We start from the raw sequence: 19,853 nt of genomic DNA, 5'->3' as shown, positions 1-19,853 counted from the left end.
TAAAACCTTTAGGAAAAGTTTAGTAGGGTTGTCCTGCCTAGGCGCCTAGGCGCACATAAGCCAAGCCAACCTCTCATGCAAAGAGTCCCTCCTTGACAAGAGCAACTAGTTCAAGATGGCATCGTCATACTGGTCATAAGTTGATGGTTACAATTTTCAAGGTGATAAATTGTTGGGATGTCCATGGTTTCATCTTCTGCAATGACTTTATCTTCGTGCATGTGTTGCTATGAGCTACAAAAGGACGTTAAGAGTTATGTATCTCAAGGGAGTGCCCCATGCAACCCTATATTTTCATGTTAAGTATTTTTTACCAATTTGAGACCCCAGGGGTATTTAAGACCCCAACTCCCATTCTAATCAATACCCCCATTGAGATTAATATGTAATTCATTGCTGAGTTTGTTGGTTCAATGAAAATCTCCCCCCCCCCCCCCCTCCTCTCTCTCTCTCTCTCTCTCTCTCTCTCTCTCTCTCTCTCTCACACACACACACACACACACACACACACACAGGCTTCCACACTGCAAAATTTTGAAATGATGAAGTTATGCGTCTCAAATATATGGCCCACGTGCTCCTGTCCTATTTGTAATTTTTAATTGTTTGACATGATGAATTGGGTCAGGTAATTCAATTGAGGGGTATAAAAGAAACCCCAGCCCCCATTGTAATGAATATCTAATTCATTCCCCCACAATGTCTAGACTCTAGAAAAGCAAGCAGAACCACAAAGAAACCCCCACTTACCAAGAGATGACCTTCAAAACTGTAATAGACAGACATAGGCCTTCAAAACCTTCAAATTGATCAACTACTTTTTATATTTCTTCCAAAGTACAACCAAAATTCCTGAGTCATGAGGCTACAAAAAAGTATGGCCTGACCCAGAGTCTGTTGATGGTGCAAACACTAGGGACTCCTAGTCACGAGGTTTGAGAAACTTCTGTGAATTAAGTATGGCATGATCATGATCCATGTTGACGTTGCAGACCGCCTGCACTGCTTGATATGTTATTTGACATGATCCATACTCAATCAAGGCCCGAAACATGGCCATGTCAGCTGTACATGAATCATTTTATTTTACACTCAGCACCCTGCAGGACTATAAATAAGCACAAATACATGCAAACCCACTTGTACACATCATCTTGATGAGGTCCTAGTACACAAGACCCTGCTATAAAGCAAAGTACAGGGGATGTACATGGCCCAACCAACAAGAGAGAGTGGCTATCATCGTACTTTGAACCGCGCCCTGTAATCAAACCACATCTAAAAGGATCAACATGTAACAGCTTCTCACACTTTGTTTACTGGCCATAGATGGAGTTGTATTTAGCTACAACTTCTCATCTCCGTGTACATCATCTCACGGCGGCTACCACACAGTGCCATGGATCTATTACATACCATGAAGTTAAAATGAGTTCATTTCCAACAAGTATGTGCGCCTTCGAGCCAATAAGCCTGCAGCATTGCAGAAAGGCTCGTCAAAGGCATTCATGAGAAGGTTCTCCAAGTCTTCCTTCACCAAAAGATCACTGGGACGGATGGCAATGAGTGTAGCACCTTTCATCGTGAATCCGTCCTTGTGGTCCAACACAGGGGCATACCACAGCTTGATATTGAGAGCGGGCACCTGTGTCCTGTTTGTCGAAGCAGATGCAGCAATGGGGTTGATCTTGAAGTCCAGAAGCTGTTCTTTGTTCATGCAAAGAGTGCCTTGGCCATCTGCATCCGCAAGCACCAGACTCTCTAATGCTGGATGGTCAGATATGATTTGCTGAAGAAGATAATGTCTGGCAGAAGCAGCTATGAGGGAGCTGATCGTCCATACAACTCGAAGCTTTAAGCCACCATTTGTGAAAAAAGCCTCTGGGATGTTACTCCCATTATCCTGACTCTCATTACCAGATAAAACATTTGCCAAGGAAGAGATGTCACTACCAGGAGTTCTTCCAAGTTTCTCTGTTTCCGCCCTCGTCAGAGATGATGCAGCAAGAATGACACAATTCTCCAAGGAACTGCCAAACTCAGCCCTCCACTTTAATACAAAGCCATCCTCGACACCTAGTTCACCACCTGGAAGCTCAATTCGTAAGCGCCGCACGTGATTAAAGTTCTTCAAAACCTCCCCAGGAGAATGATGTGACACATCAGCAAAAATGGGCCTCTTTGGCGCCAGTAAGTGCTGTAGAGCATGCAGAGACTTGACAAGGCTGCCAACGAGTACCCGGTAAAGTTGAGGGAGAAGACCACTTCCTCTCATGGATAGATTGCTTTCATCAGCTGATATCATACAGTCCACCTTCACGACAATGTCCTCAACCTGCGGAATAAGTGTGTTGAATCGCTTGCATACAGCGGAACACCTGCCAAGTGCTTTGACATCATGCACCCTGTTGAAGATACATAGGAGAAGGGGATCAGGTAGTAGCTCAAACAGGTTTTGCCGGGAAACTGGGCACGTATTTGCCAGCATGCGCGCACACATTGTTTCAGTCCGCCACTTAAAGATAGGCCAATCCAAAAATGTGTCTCGAATATAGGTTGTTGAATGTCTCTCCACACGAGAGAATACTTGATGGAGGTACTGACGCTTACAGCTAGACACACACCAAAACAAAATTAGATTTTTCAAGATTGAAAGAGGCAGAGATGGCAAAATTTGAAAAGAAGAATGCATCAGTGCAATGACTTCCTCCTGCAAAACAATATCCTAAACACTAAGAAACCCTAGCCAGCAGGACTTGAATGCATAGCCATGGTCAGCTTGCAATATTCGATAAAGCAGACAAACTTTCTTCACATCACAAATTGAGAAACAAATGGCAGACGCACACAGAAAAGGCTTCATCGGCAACATACAAATAAGGCCATGCCTACAATTTCTGTCAAGCAGGACAATTCATAGTCATCTTGCGATAAATATAGTAATCAACAAATTCTCTTGCTTGAGAGATGGCCTCATTTGTAGGTTCAACATTGAAGCTTTTCCGCCTAAATCCATCTGTGTGCTTATCAATTTGTGGCGATGAAATATTCATTCCCCGTTTATCCATACAAAACAGAAACTAGAAAAGACAACTACCAACAGAAACTTGAAAAGAGAACTATCTACCTTCAGAGGAACCCCACTAAAACTGAAGCTCGATACAATGGCGAGGACGATCAGTGCAGTTCTTTGAGAAGGGGAGGGAAGAAGCTTACAGCGAATGGCGATCGATCTGCAGCAGTGACGATAACTGCGAAGGTGGCTACTTGAGGCCGGCAGAGGAGAATGAGCAGAGCAGGCAGGTGGTGTAGTTATGGCGACCTCGTCTTTGCGGGCGGGCCCGCAAGAGAAAAGTATCCGTTGTTAGAGAGAGAGTCGGAGAGAGAAGAGACGCTCACCCTTGCAGCGGCTATTCACACGCGCTCTCTGCTTCAGCCATCTGTCGCAATAGGTTATAAAATCTGAGTGACTACGTCGGTTATGGATATAGTGCCCAATAGGGCTGTGTGAACGGCCCCGAAGTTTTTGAGAGTTAGGCCGGGTTCATACGGGCCCAACGCAATCCACAAGAGTTACAAGAGTATGTTGCGTGCTAATTTCATGCAATGGGCAATAGCGTAGCAGTGACATTGCTATCCCTCATACATAAATGAAGGTTCAATCTCTGCAACCCACAAATTTAGCTGAAAAGAGAGGGGTAGAGTTCTTTTGGGACCTTATGGGGGGTGGTATGAAATGTGCTCTTTATTAATTGCCCAATGGGAGTGTGACACATTGGAGCAACCCTCCCTCCTTCTACACTTCAGTCGGCTCGTTCCTCTAGGCGGCACAATTGCACCGATATCAATAGTCCCCAAAATTTTAACCACGTGAAAGAGAGAGAATGTCTTGATTCTCTCAACTTTGACATAAAATGGAAAATTTTACAGGGGATGGTCTTCATTTGATGATCTAAGCCAGTGAGAGTACAATGCGCCCCATGAAATGCTAGCGTACGAGGGCTATCAATTGGTGAGGATGAAATGCAATCCCTAGGGAAGGTGGCGGGAACCTTCACATAGGGTAAAGGGGCCAGTAGGGGAACACCTAACTTGGGGAGCTTCTATCTTCTTCCATGGAGTTCAATTTTGAGCACAAAGTAGCTCATTGCATTCATCTTTTCATGAGGTTTGAGGAAAATAATTTTTGAGTTTGTCGACTTTCGGATATGAGATTTGTGGCGCCTGTTTGGAATCATGTGTAACAAAATTGAGAGTCAAAGAGAACACCCACCAGGACCAAAAAGAGTGCAATGCATCCACGGAGGGTTGAAACCTCGCCAAGCCAATGGGAAGGCTTTATTTTGAATAATCTAGCCGTTTAGCCTTCGTTTTTCTATGCCTTTACTGGTCCCTAACTATTTTATTCAAGCTAAAATGCAATGGCTAAAGAGGTGACCCTAATGAGGGTTTATGAAATCTCAATAATCCTATGACTTCTGAAGGCTAATAATTATGATATCTAATGCAATCCAAGTGAGGAATGAGGATCAAGGACAGGGTTTGTGCATTAGGGCCGGCCCTAATACCAATTGTGGGGTTTACAAGGATAAGTTAGAGTAAAATTCATGGATGATTGAGCATAATGAGAGTAGGCACAAGCCAAAAAGAATAACTAAAACACTTTGCTTAATTAATCATGTTTAGAATGTAAAATGAGCTCCCCTAATGGAGGTGTAGAGCGAGCCTCATAGGCTGACATCATGGATGATTGCATAGCCTCGACTTAAAGAATTTCTTTCCTGATATACGACCTCGTTGAGGATTGATTTTGGAGGTTTCTTTAACAAGCTCAACATTGGGGGTGTAGTTCTTCCATATGGTTAAGGGATCCACATTCTTAGGTACATACATGACAATCTACAGAGGATATGCATGGAAGGAACAAAGAGTTCTGTTCCCAACACTCGAGAGAAAGATGTTTACTTGAACATTTATTCGATTTCACCTTTGTTGGGCTATAAACAAAAGCAAAGCATTAGTGCATAGATTGCCATATGTAACTATGGTTTAGAGTTGGCACATTGTCTCTCCAAAATTTATAAAAAAACCAGAGCCATGCAAAGCCTCATAGTCAAGTGCACAATCCACCTTACAACATAGGCTTGGGAAGCAAGAACTAACTGGCAAGACAAACCTGAAACTATAGTTGGTTTGTTGCTATACAATTTGTTTTGTTCACTTTATTTTGCCAATGCACCACTAACCAAAATGACAAATCATTTTCCATCTTATCAACAGCCTTGTAGGAAAGATTGGCCTCAAACTTGTGTTATCTTCAAGGATGATCCCTCCTTACATTGATCTCCTCCACCCTTGGTTTTCAACCTTGTATAAGACACACATTCTCTTTTGCGAAAGAGAGTGTGTGAGACACCCTTGGTGATCAAACTTATATAAGACATACACTCTCTTTTGCAACAGAGAAGGTGAGACATATTTCATACACTCTTTTTGCAAAAGAGAGTGTGTGAGAAACCTTGGTTTTCAAACTTGTATAAGACATACAGGCTCTTTTGTGAAAGAGAAGGTGAGACATATTTCACACACTTTCTTTCACAAAAGGGAGTGTGTGTCTTACACAAGTTTGACACACACTCTCTTTTGCGAAAGAGAGGGTGAGACAGGTGTCACACACTATCTTTCACAAAAGAGAGAGTGTGTGTCTTATACAAGTTTGAAAACCAAGGGTGTCTCATACACTCTCTTTTGCAAAAGAGAGTGTGTGTCTTATACAAGTTTGAAAACCAAGGGTGTCTCACACACTCGCTTTCGCAAAAGAGAGTGTGTACCTTATACAAGTTTGAAAACCAAGGGTGGAGGAGATCAATGTAAGGAGGGATCATTCTTGAAGATAACACAATTGTGAGTATGGCAAAAAAAAGAAGACACACACTTTCTTGCTCCCTTTGTTGTATGACCTTCTCACATATGCATCTATAGCATTCAAGGATGAGTTTCGCCCAACGAGGGATATGAAGGCATGTAAGATCCACATGGGAGAAAACAAGGCAATGGTCATTGCATCAAAAGACTTCTTCAACTTGTTATTTGCTAAAAGTTCACATCGATATTCATTGAAGGATACATTGGGCTTCCTGAGAATGCAAAGATTAGCAGCAGCACAATACTTTTTCATAGCAACATTTATGACCAACCCAATATTTTACTTTCAAATACTTTTAGTGGCATCAAAAGTTATAAGATGGGCAGGAAAGGGGATTTGGGTCTCATTAGAGGGTATCAAAGGAGATACCCTCTGGAAAAGCGAAGCAATAAGAAAGGAAAAGAGAGAGTGTGGGCACAAGTGGTAGGTAGCTAGGCATGGGAGCATGGACAACGAGATGGTAAACAGGCAAGGGTAGGCGAGTGACAATGGGGAATAATGCATGTTTTTTAATTGAGCAAGGTGTGTTGTTGAAGCAACAACAACTTTGAAATGAGCTGGTCAATGCAGGCGAAGCTGGTTCTTTACGCGATTATCATGAATTCAAGAAATATTGTTCCATGTTACTTTTACTCGCCATTGTAGAGCAAGGAAGAAATGTGGAGGAATTTGTGAATATTCCAACTAATAGAAATGAGGAATCGAGCCAGTAACTTATGAACATACCTTTCTACATTTTATGTAAGTAAGGATAGTATATTCTATTACAATATATATGTGGTAGTGATGTGTGTGAACACACTTAAAACCGTCAAAACACTTTTTCCCTCACTAGGAGATTTTTTCCCTCGTGCATTGTATATATGTCCATCACTCTAGGGCTATCCTATCTTTGTATTTGCGCACTAAGCAACACACTCTCTATTGTGTGCATTGAGCTTCTTCATCTTGTCTAATTTGTATGTGTATCCATGTAACCCTAGTTCCACTAATTGGTATTAAATCAAGTTGCATCCTCCCAAGCATAGTCGCCAACACCCCTTGCTCACTTTCTTAGATTTGGGTGAGAGCGTCAATTGGTGATAAATAGTTTGGTAAGCTGAGAAGAATTGAGTGTGCTCATAATTTTGACTCAAACTCATTTCAGCCTTCGTTTCCACTGTAGGTAGTATACTGCATAGGCAATGTTTTCCTTTTGTGCATATTTTTTGTTAGTTTAATTTTATGTGGAACAAGTCTCCTACAGTCCTCCTCAGGTTGTGCTATATAGCATGTGCTAGTCCTACTTCATTTTTCCTCTTTCAAGGCATTTTTCACATTAGTTGTAGTCACTTGCCATAGTTGACAACAACACAGATGTTTTCAAGATGTTTTCTACTAAGGAAAAATTGGATGGGAATAACTACCCAATGTGGGCTTACATGATGAAACATGTTCTTGTTTCAAAGGGCGTCTAGAATGTTGTGCAGGGTTTTGATATACGTATTCCTTCTATGGATATAGGCTCTGTTGAGGATGTTGCAAGTTCTAGCACATCTATTGTTGCTAGAGTTATTTTTCCTATGGTTGGGAAATCTCCTTTGAATGTAAGAGATGCACATGCTCATGCATTGATTGCATTATCTGTGAAGCGCACAATTTCTCCTCACATTTGCTCAATAAAATTAGCAAAGTAGGGTTGGGATACCTATGATGGTCTTTATGCAAGTCGCAATGAGGCAAAAATTGCATTGTTGTGTAAAGAGATGGAGTCAAAGATTATGAAAGAGGAAGATGACATGGACACTTTTCTTGCTAGTATCGAGGATATCAATGAGAAACTCATTTTTACATGTGAAGTTATTTCATATAGTTCACTCGTGCAGACTGTTCTCGATGCGTTGCCAGACTCTTACCAAAATTTTGCTAGTACTTGGAGACTGACAAGCCAAGAAAACCCTCAAGTTTCAAGTTTGATCATTATACACATTGCTATTACTTTCAAGAAAGAACAAGGCTAAACAATGTGCAGTCAAATAGGCTTTTGTTGTTGCTCAAATAGGAAGTGGTTCTCGATGTTCTTCTATGAGTAGCAAGTCACCTGCATCTAGTGCTTCTACTGGCAACAAATCATCTAGAAATTTTGGTGAAAAAAGCAAGAAGAATATATGTTGCCATTATTTTAAGGCTAATGATCACTTGTCTTAAGTTGAAGGCCAAAGAATCCAAGAAGAAAGAGGTTGGATCTAATACCAATGCATCAATTATAGAATCTTCTATAAATGGAGACTGTGATGATTATGTAGATACAGAATGGGTATTCATTATACAGTGCATATGATCCTTTTGTCCATGATGCATGTATTATAGTTTGTACAAATTCACATGCTTGGTACTTTGATAGTGGTGCTAAATCACGTTGCTTTGCATCATGAATTTTTTAGCTCTCTCAAGGGTGTCCCTCACGGCAATATAATCATATGTGCCAACAATGCCTCTTTTCCGATCAAGGGAGTTGGAAAGATTGTGCTAATTACTACAAATGGTAGTTCTTTATACACATGTTGATGCACTTTATGTACCAGGGATAAAAAGGAACCTTTTTTGTATTTGCACTTGCAAGAATTGGTCTTGTTGTCAATTTTGTGAATGATGGATGTACAATTCATGATCTTAGTTCTAATGACAAAAAAGTTGCATCTGGAGTTTTTTGATGTGGGCTGTATTAGATCACTTTGTATGACAAGTGTGGGTAGAATTTTGCAAATGCAGTTGTAAATTCAGATGAAAAACTTTGGCATGCATGTTTTGGGCATGTGATTTTTTTAAGTTTGCTGCATTTGTATAAATCTAATATGGTTTCTTCTTTGCCACCTCTTGAAACACCTTCTAAGCATGTTTGTGAAGGCTATATTTTGGGTAAGATGCAACGTTCAAAGTTTCCAGAGGATGGTTCGTTAAGAAAGTCAAAACCATCTTTCATGTTCTAGATGTACAAGGAGCTTAAATTATCCTATTGGATAGCCTTGGATCAGAAGTGCAAAATTCATTCATGATTATGCAAGCCAGATGTTAACAATCCAAGAACCCAATAGGAGAATGTAGTTAAAAAATAATAATACTAGAAGCTAGAAGAAGGCAATGAGATCAGAGGAACTGTGTAGGAAATATGGTACAAAAAAGATCAAACAAATGTTGGTGTCGATGAAAATTTCCTATACTAGAGATGGACTTGAATGTGGTGTTTTTGGATCGAGAGAGAGTAGAACATCAAAGGTAGTAGTATCCAAAGAATTTCACTGAGCCTAACCTAGGATAAAGACCAATGAATTTGGATGCAAGTCTCCATAGGTAGATCAATGCAGATACATCTGGTTGGAACACCGTGCAAACAAATAGAGAGGCAAAATTGATAGGGCTAGGAAATCCCATATGTAGCAAAGATAAGGACGGATAAGGAAGTATAATCATGGGCAAAGAGAAAAGGTGGTGGAATTAATTGGTTATTGCCAAATGATCAAGAAGTTGAAGAGTGGAATCTTGGTTTAGATGAAAATTCAAAAATGTTCAAGATCAACAAACATCTAAAAGTAGAGATCAAAGAGAAATCCAAGCAGCTGCTCTAGAAGTATAAGGATGTGTTTGCTTGGGAGCAACAGACTTGAAAGGTGTAGATCCATAGGTATGCCAACATTGGATACCATTGAAACTAGATACAAGACTAGTAAGGCTTCAAAGATACAAAATAAATCCAAATTATGCCAAGAAAGTGAAAGAAGAGATTGATAATTTTCTAAAAGTAAGATTCATTATTGAAGTAGTGAGTAGTGTGACTGGTTGTTTTCAATAGTGGTTGTCCCACCAAAGAAAAATAGGAAGCTGAGGGTCTGTGTTAATTATAGAAAGTTGAATGTTGAGACCATCAAGGACCCCAATCCTCTTCTGTTTACTAATATGATGTCGAACAAGATTGTTGGCCATGAGATGTACAATTTCATGGATGGATACACTGGCTACAATCAATTAAGGATAACATTAGAGGACATATCTAAAACAACATTCACACTAAATCGGGAGTATTTATGTACTTAGTAATGACTTTTAGGATTATGCAATGCTCTAGCAACCTTTCAATGATGTATGATGGATATTTTTAGTGAGTTTTTACACAAGTTCTTGGTGATATTCATGGATGACTTTATTGTGTTTTTAATTGAGCATATGCATCTCCTTTCCTTAGAATTGGTGTTTGAGAGATGAAAAAAAAAAACAAATTTTCTAAACCCTTTGAAGTTAGTCTTTATGCTACAAAAAGGGCAGCTTCTAGGGCATATTGTATCTAGAAATGGAATCAAGATGGTGGTCGAAGACAAAGTCGGATGTGTCTAGTAGGCCAGATCACCGACAAATGTGTCTGAGTTGAGCTTGTTCCTTGGGTATATTAATTTTTACACAAGATTCATTCATATGTTTGCAACAAAGGCAATGTGTTTATATGAACTGACCCAGAAGGGAGTGAAGGTTGTATGGATCTCGGAATGTGATGCGAGTTTCCAATGTCTAAAAGAGGCAATTAGTAAGAAATTGATTCTTTGTCAACTTAACTGCGAAGTGATATTCCATGTCCATGTTGATGCATCTGGTATGGAGATGGGGGAAATTTTGGCCAAGCTTGGTGGGAGTACGGACTACCTAGTAGTATACTTCAAAAGTCACAAATTCAGTTTAACTAAACAAGGGTACTCCACAACTAAGTGGAAGGCACTAGGAATGGTCTTGAGTGCATCCTAGTTTTGACACTATTTTCTTGGAAAGCTCTTCCACTTTTATGTAGATCATCAAGAACTTATCTTTTTGATTAACAAGATGGTGATTCAAAGCCAGTTAATTAGATAGATGATGTTTTTGCTAGAGTTTGAGTTCAAGATTTTGCATAAGCTAGGGAAAACTCACTATGGTGTTGACTTTATTTCAAGAAGCATTGAAGGAATTTTAGCTATGTCGCTAAGAGATGAACTAGTAGATGTTGATTTATTTCAGAGTATGGCTATGGATGAGCTAGATCTAGAGTGGCAAGATGTGTATGATTTTTTGCAGTTCAGAGGATTTCCAGAGGATTGGTCAGAGCCCAACAAGAAAGCACTAATCATTAAGAGTATGAAATTCACTATTGTAGGTGGATCATTATACATACTAGGAATCCATGGAGTGTTGAGAAGATGTGTGTCCATGCAAGGTAGAATGTAGGTGATAATTGAGGCTCATAATGGGAGCTGAGGGGGTCATTTCTCCACTAGCATCACTTACAATAAATTCTTATAGGTAGGAATATTATGGTTGCGGAGTATGATAGAAGATGTTAGGGGTTTTTGCAAAACATGTGATGATTGCCTGAGAATGGGAAAACCAACAACAACAGATATGACACTTCTAACCACCATAGAACCATTAGGAATTTTTACAAAGTTGGGCCTAGACTTCATGGGTCCATTAAAGAAGGTGACTCTAACAAGAAAGAATAAATAAATTGTGATGGCCACATATTATGTCATCAAATGGGTGGAGGCCAAGACATTGCCTAACAACACAAAAAGTTCAACATCATGGTTCTTGTATGAGCATGTTTTTTGGAGATATGGTTGTCCAATTCGGAGAGATTCAAACCAGGTAACCCACTTTATCAATGAAGAAATCCAGATCTTGACTAAAATCTTTCCAATCAAGCATCAAAAATCAACAACATACTATCTGAGATGCAATAAACAAGTTGAGAGTAGTAACAAGACCATTTTGACCAAGATTATGCAGAAGGAACCTCATAACTAGAATGAGAAACTTTAGACAACACTCTGTGCTTACAAAACAACTACCAAAATCACAACAAGTATGACTCCATTTTACATGGTGTATCAAAGGTAGTCATGCCTATAGAGTTTGTTGTTCCTAGCCTTAAGATGGCCATTGAACATGACATGGACTTTAATTCAACACTAATTGGCTAGATGAGTTGTTGAGGCTAAATGAGATTATGCAGAGGGCAAATTTGGAACATGAGTGGTCCAACGTAGAAGAAAATATTGGCAAGATAGTAAGCTAAAGGTTAGGGAATTTAAGAAAGGGAACTGGGCCCTACCAAATCAGTTGAAATTAGGCCCAAAGAAACCTAATGTGGAAATATCATGGTCCGAACCATATGAGGTAGATTTGGTATTCTTAAATGGCATAGTCAAACTGAAGCATTTATTTAGAGTAATGCTACCTAGGGTCTATAATGGAGCAAAGATCAAGTTGTACTACTCTGGATCAGATAAACCTCCAGCAGGTAGGACAAAGAAGATCAGACCAAAATTAGTTGGGACATCTACAGGAAAATATGCAGGTGATGATCTTAGGTTCAACAAACATCAACACATAATAGTTGACACATTAGGAGAAAGCTGGACTCACTTTTGGGCATTTCAATTCTAGAGAGAGAGTGGCGCTTGACCAATGAGGAAGAGGCTAACGTTACGTTGAAAATTGACATTTTGGAGTCAAGCTCTTTTAAAAAAAGGGAGGAAATATTATTTTTGCTCATCAAATTGCACAATTTCACGCTTTCAAGGCATAAATTCCATAAGTCGTACTAACTCTGTATCGAGGAATTCAGAACTTTCATTGAAGACTCTATCTAGTATCTTTGTTCCCACCCAAATATGACTTTGAGTAGCTCTACTTCCCTCTCAAAACTTCTTCCCTTTTTCATATTTGCGCTAACCTTTTGGTATATTCTAATGCACACCATGTCTACTTCTCGAAGGCCTAGCACTACCATTGACTCTGTTAGCATTTTTAACAATTATACTACAGACGATCAAGCATGGATACCATCTCGAATAACTATCAGAAGTTGGGTTCTACTGCAAAGTAGGACGAGGAAGAGGAGGCAACGCAATGATTTCGTGGAGTCTTTCAAGGGACTAGTTAAAGAGTTTAAAGTGTGTGCACAAAGCAAGCAGGTGAAAGAGGTCCTCATACAACATGCTTTCCAACATGCAGACTTAAGGTTGCAAACATCTCCTCCAAGTTTTCCAAGGCATCGACCCAACTGTAAGTTATTTTCAGCATCTCGCTTAGTGCATGATTATCTTCGAAGGTTAAGTGGTGGATATCATCTTTGGTATGTATCAGATATTTATCCATCGAATAGGACAGATTGGCAACCAGTTGAGAGCATAGTTGGGATTTTTGATGGTTTCCATGCGTTTATTGGTGAGCAAATGTACCGAGGAAGACAACACAAGGAACTTGCAGATAATGGAAATTTCTTTTATGATATGTCATATGTGGAACCGAGAACTTCCATTGGTTGGGGTCGTGTAGCTCCTTTGTCACTTCCATCCTTTGACAACAAGGATTTGTCATTGCCAGCTTCGCAAACTAGTGAAAGCTTTAGGAATAAGTTGTTTCACGATATACAAAAGTCCCTCAAGTACTCAATTGCCACAAAAATAGTTCGTCTCGCACTATTTATGCCTCTTGAAGTGTTTGTAGATTTTTTCTTCGATGAGCAAATAAGAACTACCGCAACAATGTTCATTTGCAAGTCTGAGAGCTGTTTGGACTTTTAGATGATAATTGGGATAGGAAACAATCACAGAACAAAATCTGTATTTTGCAAAAGAAGTCCATAATTTGCAAGTTCATTATAAGCTCTCAAAATTTCTTTGTATTGTTTTACTATATTAGATATCATCTTCTTAGTGGGCAGCTTATTCCACTCGACCAAGATACAAAGAACAGCCTCGAGAACAAACCTTTATCAATGGAGCTCTACTTTCGAGACAACCTACTTACTGTGATGGAGACAATGTCAAGCACAACTCTTACAGCTCATGGTAGATCTTACATGCGAAGAACTTCCACTTTTGTCGGAATTGTATGCAATCAATCTCAACAATAGAAAGGTACTTACTAAATCGATAAATTTTGATTGTCTTTAATACATTAAGACATAATATAACTTTTTCTTCTTTTCAGATTCCAAGACGCAAGGAGAAAACAACATTGTGCAAGGAGTCACTAACAAATACACTTCACTTAATTGCTTCCACCGGAAGCTAGGTCACATACCTTGTGCACGCAAAGAGATTTGATGCCATGCAAACCATGATGTACTCTTCAAAATGACTAATGCAGAGACATTTTGTGGAGGTCAAACAATGTTTCAAAAATGTACATTTTCATTGTTTCAAACTTTACATATTGTGTTGTTTCTGTCAAGATTTATACAAGTAAATTGCTCCCTTTTCCTGTTACTGTCCTCTCCCCTGGTTTGTGCCACTCATCCCCTGTCCTCTCCCTGGTTTGTGCCACTCGTCCGTTGCCCTCTGCTCCAGTTGCTCCCCTGCCCTCTGCTCCGGTTGCTGCTACTTCTGCCTCTGGGGACGCTGGTCTTGGGCATCCTTTCGCGTGCTCAAAATCATGGGCCTCTTTTATGGCTTCCCATGCTTCTTGCACCTGTGAAGCTTCCCTCTATTCTTGCTCTTGCCGTCGACGTGTAGCCCATTCCTCTACTTTTGCGATGTCCGCATAATATTGATTTATTGCTTCTTGCATATTTCAAACTTCTTCTTGAGTATGATTGTGGCGTTGCGTCATTTCGTTAATACAAGCCTCTTTGAACTCATCAGCTCTCGCCGCTTCCTCTCTTGTGCGTTTGTTTACCGAGATTATAATATGTTGGATGGCCATTACAGAAAAATGTCGCACATCGTTCGGGGTGTAGTTATGTAATCGAAGTTCCTGTAGAAGCGTGATACAAATATTTGTTGCTTCATACAAACGTTGCAGCAAACAATGAAACAACACGATTACTTACGTTCGGTACATCCATAATTTGACTGAGGAGCAATAGGGCATTCAAACAGGTCTGCCATCCACAGCTATAGTCATCAGTCTGCGTGGGCACAGTTACTCGTTCGTGCCGGACGGTATTTCCTAGATCATGTTCTAACAAAACATGCTCTACATAGCATACAAGTTTTTTCGCGGCACTACATACATAACCACTTGAGTCAGCAACACATTACAAAGAGACACTACTTTCCAAATGTACCCAAATGGGCCTTACGTTTTTACACAACCGCGAAACACCCTGCTTTGCTCGGAGTTTGCGTAGTAAACAATCTTAGCTTCCATGTCAAATAACATCAGACTCCAATGATCACTACAAAGACACCATCAAAGATGAAGAGAGATTCTAAATGCAAGATGTTTTTTACAAGGCAAGAAAAAACTCACGATTGATTGTATGCAGTGACCAGAAAGCGCGCTAGATCAAAGTTGACTGTGTTAAACCAGTTCATCAGACTCAAAAAGGAAACTGAGTTGTTCTGCAGATAAGGAGATATCAGTGGATCTATTATGTATACTTTGTCTTGAACCTCAGGGGGCAGAAGCGAGACAGCGTGGCTAACATGAATAAATGGCAGAGATTAGACTTGAGGTATTTCAGTGGGCTGTCACTACCACAAACCCGTGAGTCAATACCGAGCGAGTGGGGCAGCTATCGAATTCCATCCGCCACTGACTCGCTTGGTATTGACCCATGTCTTAACGGTAGTGAGCCATTATAAAGATAAATTTGACGACTGCCGCAAAGACATGGGTCAATACCGAGTGAGTAGTACCACTATCCAATTCCATAAGCCACTGTCTCGCTTGGTATTGACCCATGTCTCGGTAGAGACCCATTTAATGAACCAAACATGACTTTTAAAGAGCATGAGAATTACCACAAAGCAACGTTGACGACCTCATTCGTTGCGTTGGAGTTGGTGAAACTGCGCATGCACAGGAAGTCTTGATGATCGAGGTTGAAAATGTAGGCCTCCTCTGACCTTCCAGGCAGTAGTATCTGTGCATGCAGAGGTGCTGAGTTGAACAGAACTCTCAACTCCTCTTCATTCTCTTCGTTGATTTGCTCTAAAATAATTGACTCATCTGATACGTTGGATGGCCCTTGTGATGCAGAGCCTTGCCCTTGCCTTTCTTGAGCTGGCTCCCTGGCTGCCTCAGGCTCTTCCCTAACAGCCGTAGGGTCCTCCCTAACAGGCACAGGCTCCGAATCATTTTCCTTCAATATTGGTTCCTCCATAGATGCCTCAGGGTCCACCCTGTCCTGCTCTTGCCCCTCATCATCCCTTACTGGTTGCAGATCCTCCATGACTTGCTCATTTTGGTGTCTAGTTGGCTCCTCGTTAACTGTCTCTGTTTCTTCCATGACTGCCTCGGGGTCCACTCTGGCTTGCTCATGCCCCTTTGCAGCTATCTTAGCCTACCCATCTGTGTCGTTTCTCTCGACCCGTGATCGGGTCCTTCTGCTGTTTTTTTTAGCCCTAGACGGCTCTGTCTATCATGCACGAGGATGGAGAGGGGGGATGTTGATAATATCCATGGTTCTACTATCTCGGATAGGTATTGGATTGAAGCAACCCATCGTAGCGGAAACGCAGCCTCCGAAGAGTATCAAAATCCCGCGGCATGATAGTAACGCGGTGTGCATGGGCAGCCAGGATATATCCATCACTGAAGAATTCCACGAGGTAGTCTTCTGCAATTTCTTGAAGGCAGAGTAGTGCACTGCTGGCCCATTGCATGCCGACTCTCCACTGCTCGCAAATCTCCTACACTACTTGCTGGAAAGGGAGACGTGGAATAGCAGGTTGAACGTGTCGTTCTATCCTGCACAGCTCTTGCAGTACACCTCTGTGCGCCTCATATCGGCGTCTTCTTGCTTGAGCATTCAAAGATTCACCTGTTGCCCTCCTAGTCGTGGCCTTTACACGAGGCATCTCTACAAATAGCATAACACCAAAAGACAATTCATTTGTCAGCACAAGGGACTTCAGATTTCAGAAAAGGTCAGTACCAAGCGAACAGGTGCATCGGAAAGAGTTTGCCTTCCCTTATTTTCTCGGTAGTGACCTCAGGAAATAGTAATAGCAGACATCACTTATATTTTTTGAGGTCAGTACCAAGCAAACAGGTGCATCGAAAAGAGTTGGCCTTCCCTTATTCGCTCGGTAATGACCTCAGTAAATAGTAATAGCAGACATCACTTATATTTTCTGAGGTCAGTACCAAGCGAACAACTGCATCGGAAAGAGTTTTCCTTCCCTTATTCGCTCGGTAATGACCTCAGGAAATAGTAATAGCAGACATCACTTATATTTTCTGAGGTCAGTACCAAGCGAATAGGTGCATCGGAAAGAGTTTGAATTCCCTTATTCTCTCGGTAGTGACCTCAGAAAATAGAAAAGGAAATAAGTCAGGCGGTGATTTCATGAGCAATTCCTTTTATCGTAGCTTAACTACAAGGTCTTCTAGGTATAGCCTCTAGTCAGCCCTCGGACATGAAATACTTGGCTCTCGCGATTAAACAACTTAATTGACCAAAGAAAATTGAGAAGCTTACCCATGGTATAGTCAATCTTTAGTGCCTTTTGATCGTTAAATTAGCAACCCCATACTTGTTTAATTTTTTACCTTTACAATTGTTTATGTGTTTGATTATATTGCAATTTAATGTTTATTGCTGACAAATGGTTTAAAGTTTTGTTACCAATCAAATTGTCTGCCTACAATTGCATATGGTTTTTAATTGTATATAAGAATGCAATTACTGTGCCAATTTTGTTTGATTTTGCAATGATTGAAGAAGGCTAAGGACACTCATCTCAAAGGATCTTCCACCTCGATGAACGAGCTTCAACTCAATAGCTTCTGAGGACAGAATCTACATCAGGAAGGGGGGCATGTTAACCCTCACGCACATTCGTATCACCTACGACGGACGTCGTATTATTTATTTGGTAGAGTCAGGTACCGGGCTTGTTGATCCAATAGGAAACGGGTAAGACCGATAAGTGTTACCATATACATGTGGTAGTGATGTGTGTGAACACACTAGGATCGCCGGGGCATTTTTTCCCTTTTTAGGAGGTTTTTTCCCCCGTGCATTGTATATACGCCCATCACTCTAGGGCTAACTATCTTTCCATTGCACACTAAGTAACACACTCTCTATTGTGTGCCTTGAGCTTCCTTCGTCTTCTCCAAGCTGTGTGTGTTTCTCTGCAACCCTAATTCCAACAATTGGTATCAGAGCAGGTCACGTCCTCCCGGGCTTAGTCGCCAGCTGCTCCAGCACACGCCTGCTCACTTTCTCCGATTTCAGTGAGCTTTGGCGAGCGTTCGCAGGTCGACAAATATTTTGGGTAAGCTCGAAGAGCTTGGTCTGCTCAGAATTTTGATTTGGGCTCATTTCGGCCTCCGTTTCCACTACAGGCAGTACTGCACAGGCTATTTCGTCATTTTGTGCAAATTTTCTGTCAGTGCCATTTTCTGCATAACAGGTGCCTTATAGTCTTCTACGGTTTGTGCCATATAGCACAAGTTGTTCCCGCTCCATTTCTCCTATTTTCGGGCAGTTTTCACATCAGGTGCAACATTTACCATGGCTGACAACAACAACACAGATGTGTTCAAGATGTTTGCTGCTGAAGACAGGTTGGATGGGGACAACTACCCTATGTGGGCTTATATGATGCAACATGTTCTTGTGTCAAAAGGTGTCTGGAACATTGTGCAGGGCATTGATGTACGTCCTGGTTCTGAAGATGTAGGCGATGTTGAGGATGTTGCAGGTATTGCTGCAAGGATTGCAGCTGCTAGAGTTGTTTTGCCTACGGCAGAACAAGCTCGTTGGGATGTTAAGGATGCGCAGGCTCATGCATTGATTGCGTTGTCTGTGAAGCGCACCATTATTCCTCACATCCGTTCAGCAAAATCTGCAAAAAAAGCTTGGGATATTCTAGCAGGTCTTTATGCAAGCCGCAATGAGGCTAAAATTGCTTTGCTGCGTAAAGAGCTAGAGTCGAAGATTATGCATGAGGAAGATGATATGGACACTTTCCTTGCTAGTGTCAAGGATATCAATGAGCAACTCATTTCTGCAGGTGAAGTCATTTCGGACAGTTCCCTTGTGCAGACTGTTCTTGATGCCTTACCAGATTCCTACCAGACTTTTGCTAGTACTTGGAGACTCATGACCCAAGGAAATCCTGAAGTTGTCAAGTTTGATGTTGCAAGAGTCACTTTCTAGAAAAAACAGGACTAGGCAGCGTGCAGTTGAACAGGCTTTTATTGCTTCTCAAAGAAAGGGTGGTAACAGTACTGCAACCACTTCTTATGGTTCTGCTGCGAGTGGCAAAAATTCTGTTCCTAATGCTTCTGCTGGCAGCACTTCGTCTGGCAATTCTGGTGATAAGGGCAAAAAGAAGATGCGTTGCCATTATTGTAAAGCCAATGATCACTTGATCAAGTCGTGTCCTAAGTTGAAGGCCAAAGAGGCTAAGAAGAAAGAGGGTGGTTCCACTGCAAATGCTGGTTCCACTACAAATGCAGCCATTGTTGAGTCTTCTGTGAAAGGAGATTGTGATGCTGATGTTGATGCAAAATGGGCTTTTAGCGCAGAGTGCACTTACAATCCTGCTGTCCATGATGCATGCTTGTCAGTTGCTGCAGATTCACATGTGTGGTATTTCGACAGTGGTGCTACAAAGCACATTACCTCACATCGTGAATTGTTTACCTCTCTCGAGTCTGTCCCTCATGGGAATTCAGTCACTTGTGCCAACAACGCCTCTTATCCAGTTCAGGGAGTTGGAAAGATTGTGCTCACTGCTGCTAATGGCAGTTCCTTCACACTTGTTGATGCACTTTATGTACCTGGGATCAAGAAGAATCTCTTGTCTGTATCCGCACTTGCTAGACTTGGACTTGTAGTCAAATTTGTGGATGACAGATGTACAGTTCATGATCTCAGTTTTGGTGATGAAATTGTTGTATCTGGGCTTTTGTGCCGTGGGCTATATAAGCTCACTTTGTATGACAAGTGTGGACA

General features: G+C 41.1%; 1 pseudogene across 2 annotated transcripts; it reads right to left on the bottom strand.

The window, feature by feature from the left end:
* Positions 1-787: 787 nt before the first annotated feature.
* LOC147439980 (F-box protein At5g46170 pseudogene) lies at positions 788-3,414 on the bottom strand (annotated as a pseudogene). 2 transcript variants are annotated; one of them, XR_015184673.1, is made up of 2 exons: positions 3,217-3,414; positions 788-2,612 (listed from the first exon to the last, which is right to left on the bottom strand). The product of XR_015184673.1 is annotated as an F-box protein At5g46170 pseudogene, transcript variant X2 (transcript). The 2 variants fall into 2 exon arrangements; XR_015184672.1 differs by having other exon boundaries at positions 3,128-3,413.
* Positions 3,415-19,853: the final 16,439 nt, after the last annotated feature.

This window comes from Adiantum capillus-veneris, chromosome 16 (assembly GCF_014529385.1).
Source record: "Adiantum capillus-veneris isolate H3 chromosome 16, ASM1452938v2, whole genome shotgun sequence".
Classification (NCBI taxonomy): Eukaryota; Viridiplantae; Streptophyta; class Polypodiopsida; order Polypodiales; family Pteridaceae; genus Adiantum; species Adiantum capillus-veneris.
The sequence above is the reverse complement of the archived record's forward strand: the minus strand, read 5'-3'. Positions and strand labels throughout refer to the sequence as shown.